This window comes from Sinocyclocheilus anshuiensis, unplaced genomic scaffold (assembly GCF_001515605.1).
Source record: "Sinocyclocheilus anshuiensis isolate Anshui unplaced genomic scaffold, SAMN03320099.WGS_v1.1 scaffold866, whole genome shotgun sequence".
In the NCBI taxonomy this organism is placed as follows: domain Eukaryota; kingdom Metazoa; phylum Chordata; class Actinopteri; order Cypriniformes; family Cyprinidae; genus Sinocyclocheilus; species Sinocyclocheilus anshuiensis.
The window spans coordinates 380215-385962 of record NW_015540899.1 but is presented as its reverse complement, the minus strand read 5'-3'; positions in this window follow the sequence as shown (position 1 = coordinate 385962).

The window sequence follows — 5748 nt, the reverse complement described above, 5'->3', positions numbered from 1 at the left end:
CTGGAACAGTGTTGTAAATACAACTTAACCACTGATTTCTAGTCGTGTCCATTTTTGGAAGGCCACACAAAGTAGTTTCACTTTCACAACAAAACACAGCGTCAACCACGGCCTTGAGTAAGCAGAGGCCGGCGGATAAAGTGAGAAACGGCCGGCGGGCTGAGATCTCTTTGTATTTGAGACTTTAGTCTTTGCAACTTTACAGATCTTCTTTATGCACCAAGAGCTTGTAACACTCCAAAGAGAAAGGAAAAATTGAAATCGCATCATATGACCCCTTTAATGTATTTTCTAATGTTTATATATACACATATATTCACACAATGTATCAAAAAAGTTGTGATAAGAGCAGTTGGCCACATCCAGTAAAATGAAAGGCTCTCTATGACCCTCTGCTGGTCAAACAATTTATTTCTTAAACTGCAATCATTTTAGGTTTATCTCTAACCAACAGATGTGTGATGCATGGTTTGAGAGTGTTAGCAATAGTATGCGTTACCAATAAAGATAACATTAACGTGGTTGTCGTTTCATTCCTTTACTACCCCTTGTGCAGAACTCACTCACAACAGTCGTTTCATAGTGGTACTTCAGTTTGTTATACATGGTTTCAGCATTGAAGTTGTTACATACACGTGTTTGCATGTGTGTGGTCAAACTGTAAACAGATAAACAATCAGATTACAGAATTAACTTAAATTATTCCACAGTGATCACTATTATATACCTCACAATATGAACAGTATTGTAGCATCTGGACCAACCAGACACACAATTTTTTTAGTTATATTTAACAAATACTCTGTAACACCCTTCAGTCAACAAACCAATGGATGGACCCTTCCCCCGAAATGCATCTAACACCTCAGAAAGGCAGAACACTCACTTTCAGACAGACAAGACATGCAAGTATCAAACTTAGTCTTATTAATTGATACATTAAGTAGCATTTGCACCTTTTTAGAAAAGCTAAGATCACTAGTTAATATAACCTCACCTATATCATGTTTGGTCTCTATGAAATCATCTTCAGATGATCTAATTGAGAGTGCATTTTACATACTGATACCTATGCAACATATTAATGTTCTAAGAATCTTTACTATGTTTGAATTCTGAGAAGATGTGAGCTACAATGCTCCAGGACATCTCTAAGTACGTGCCAGGCTTCGGCCTTGACTTTTCCATTCATCAAGATTCTCTGACGCAAACTGGTTCTTTTTCATCAACCAACTTCAGCGAAGATCAACTTGAGCCTTCAGATTGCATCAGGACTCTCTTTCAGACAGACAAGACGTGCAAGTATCAAACTTAGTCTTATTAATTGATACATTAAGTATCATTTGCACCTTTTTACAAAGGTGTGTTTGAACTAAGAAACTGATGTTTCCTTCAGGCTGTAGATCTGCTGATTATCAAATGGTACCATAGCTTCATGTTTTTATTTATCTTCTTTTTACTGCCTAAGCTTTAACGCTTTTCCTACACCAACTGTATGTGTGTGTGTGTGTGTGTATATGTGTATGTTAGACTAGTTTAAGTGTTTATGTAGTTAATAAAGTCTTACTTGTATCACACTTGACGTTGTTCATTGTTTGCTTATAACTGGAGTCCCTAATCATGCTGATTTTTGCTACATGCTCTGAGTAGTATTATACAGTAAGAAAGTTATTTTCCTTAACCAGGAAATTAACGTTCTTAGAATTAACTTATGACAGTTGACACTGAGAGGTCAAATTAATTCTTACAGCGGATCTAAATATTTATAATTAATTATAACTAGTTATGATTAACTATTCATATTTCCCCTTTGAGCTGATTCGCTACAGTATTTTTACAATATAATTCAACAAAACACATTCATTTAGCACAAAGCACTTGCTTAATGTACACTAAACATCTTAGAACACTTCCATTTGTATTGGAACCCCAAATATGCACAAAGTCACGTTTAAACAAGAACTGCATCACATTTGGCGTTTAGGTGCCAATTACAATAGTGATCTCCATAAACCTCAATATAGACTACAAATGATTCAGATACGACAACAAAATATGCTCACCACATTGGGATCAGGAATGAATAAAAAAATAAAGTAACTTTGATTGTATTTGAGCGTCTTGAACTGCTACAGGAATCTGTTGCGCTGCATAGTTTGTCTCCTCTCTAAGGGGCCGTTCACATGTCGCGCCTATAAAAATGCATGGAAACTGATGATTGTCAGGTGTGCATGCTCAGAACTCGGGTGATCGTGATCGCTGATAAGTGGAAGAGCCTGGTGGGGGTAACCTCTTGAACACTCATAAATTAAGAAACCTCAGTTTGACAAATGTTATTGCAACTTTTTACATACAATATGTACTATCATTCACTCTGATGACCTCTAGAATATGGCCTGCAAGAAAGTAGTAGGGGTCTGAGGTGTCTTGATGATGGGAATTTAATGTTCACATTCCTGTTCATGAGTAAGAGGAAGCAAATGCATTTTTACACACACTGACACCAGTGTTTTACTGATTCCAAGCCTATCACCAAGCATCTGGAGAAAACTGCCAGTTGTATAAAGTCGCAAAACAGCTGGCAGTTCCATTTGGGGTGTCAAAGCAAAATTCCTCCTGGTGGCATGCATCAGCGTAGATCCAATAGCAATATGCAATTTTTATTATTATTTTTCCCAGTGGCAGCCAGTATCTCTCTGTGTCATTCCCAGTCCCAGCCATATTGTTTAGTTTGTCCAAATGGGTTTTGATGATGCCTGATAAAGGCATATACTGTATAGTAGTCTACTTTGTGGTCGTCTCTGTTTTGTCTTTCACTCTCTGTTGAAGAATGTGCTGTTCTGCAGTCAAGATATCCTCTACAAGACTACTGAGCTAACACTGGTTTACACGGCCCTGTTCCTGAAGGCACACCAACAGAGCTCTTTTTTTGAAGTCCTCCCAATTAAATAAATTTGATTTAACTCATCAGCTCGTTAGTGGAAACATAAGTGAGACATCCAAAATGTTTACTGTTGGTGTGCCTCCAGTAGGCTATTTTATGAAGCTGGTTTCAGTGGCTACCCAGGTAAGTTTTAGTATAGTTTTAGCAAACTGTTTTTTTCAGTTTCAATTAAGTGGATTGTTTTTTAACCATGTTCATCACCATGGTAACTTACAATATAAGGTTAACCTGCTCCGAAAGTTTTAATCTGAGTAAGAAATCACAAACCAAAGCTGGACCAATTAGCTGTGAGCAAGGTTACATATAAATCACTTCCACTGTATCTCTTGTTCTAAATCAGGGGGTGCTTCTCATTATCCTTCCTCGTTTCCTCGCTCCTCCATCCTCCATCCTACGACCCGGAAACCGATCGAGCTCAGCCATCTTGAAGGACATCTCAATTCTCTAATTGCACTACGAGGAGGCGAGGAGTGAGGAGGCTTCCTGAGGAGCTATGAGCGAGGATACACAGGTGTATCCTTTGCGGAAGTGTTTTTCATTGAAAAACCTGACGCACGTATAAATTCTCCTCCCCCTTCACATCTGTTGCAATAATTACAATTTATATTTTACCTTTTCATTTTAAACAAACCATGCATGTCATATATTTCAAACAGGGCATCTTGCTTTATTGATATTTATTATGAATGTCTTAAATAACAAACTTTAACAACATAAGGGCAGATCCCTTTAGCACAGCTGATGACGCTTTGAAGTGACGCTAAAGGGAGCGAGGATCACATTTCACTTGATTCAATTCCTCCGTCCTCGTGTCTTTTCCTTGCGTCCTTCCCTCACATCCTGAAGGGGTGGAGCTAAGACGCGAGGAAAGGAAACGAGGATGCACAAATAAGAATTGAGAAGCACCCAGGGGTTCTCAACTCTGGCCCTCGAGGTCCAATTTCCTGCAGAGTTCACCTCCAACCTTGATCAAACTCACCTGCCAGTAACTTTCTAGTAATTCTGAAGATATTGATTAGCTTGTTCAGGTGTGTTTGATTAAGGTTGGAGCAAAACACTGCAGGAAAATGGACCTAAATTAAAGCAGTTCACAGTGAGCACATGTTGTAAGGTACTTCAGTTGGAGAACGGTAGATTTACAGTGGAGATTGTTACATGGTGCCATTGAGGTGAATGCTTTTGTTTCTGTAATGAATCCCGGTATTCAGAATTCAGAATATCAGAATTTCCCATTCTGTTCTCAGATTTTTTTTTCTTTTTACAACATATATCCAATAGCATTATGCAGTTTCATTATTATTTTCCCCAGTGGAAGCCAGTATCTCTATATGCCGTTTGAAAAGTTTTTTTGTTTTTTTTTTCCCCAATGACATGAACATCAAGTGGCTCAATATCTTGTCATCATTTTTCATTTTAACTCTTTTCTTAACCCTCATGTGGTGTTCGGGTCCTTTTTGATCTGAATTGTTTTTTTTTTTCCCGAAAATACTAGTTAATGTTATCGCATTGGACTGAAATCTTGTGACTTTGTTCACAAAGGGTATAACTACTTATACATTTTTTTATCTATTTTTTTATATATTTTTTATCATTTTCATACTTTTCTGGGGGAGATTTTTCACCTTGTTACACTTGTGATGATCCAGGGCAAAAATGACCCGGCCTCAAAAAAAAGCTTATAAATCACTCATTATGCTATATTATAAATAAAGATTGGATTCAATCTTTTTGTCAACTTCTTATCTTTCATTTAGGACTGGTTTTGTATTTATATTTGCTTCTGATTAATCGTAGGCCTCATTTATCTGTAAGACCTTCGTTCATCTTTGGAACACAAATTAAGATATTTTTGATGAATTCTGAGAGCTCTTTGACCCTCCCATAGACAGCAATGTAATTCCCACGATCAAGGTGCAGATACGTAGCATAAATGAAAGAATGAAAGAATGATTGGACTCATGTGCTGGGTGATTAGCAAACCTCGTGATGGCTGATATCAGTGTCCTTTCATATTTAGAAATCCCTACAGGGTATTGTCAGTAATCATATCGAATTTAATTGTAAAGTGTAACAAAATGCTCATTTATTTAGAGACATAATGATAATAATATGTAGCTAACATTAACCATTAACCACATTTTTATGCTGTGTCATTGTACACTGACTGCAAATTGTCCAGCTTGTTAGCAAGGGCTATTTTCACTAACTGTCTATTTTCACTATATGGCTATTTTCACTAAATCATTGGCATATTTTACTTTTAGTGCAAGCATATTTGTGGTAACGCTTTAGATTAGGGAACACATATTCCCTATTAACTAAGAGCTTTCCCTCAATAAACTTATTAAACATTAATAGTTAGTAAAGTAGTTGCTGAGTTTAGGTATGGGTAAGATTAAGGGATCTAGAAAATGGTCATGCAGAATAATAAGGCATTAATATGTGCTTTATATCTACTAATAAACATCCAATATGCTAGTAATATGCATGTTAATAAGCAACTAGTTAATGTTGAGAATGTATCATTAAAATAATGTTACCATATTTTTTTACACTTTGTGAGAATAACATCTTACACATGTTGCACTTAGTGAATACAAAATGCTATATATAGCTATACTCTGACAGATTCTAAAACTATTTAGACTTAGTCTAAAAAGCATCTACCTGTTGTAACACTCAGAATACCATCACAATTTATTAATTTTAACAGACTGTGACTGTCCCTGTTAGCTATATATATATATATATATATATATAAAATAAAAGAAATGATATATAGCTGATATTATACTCAACAATGA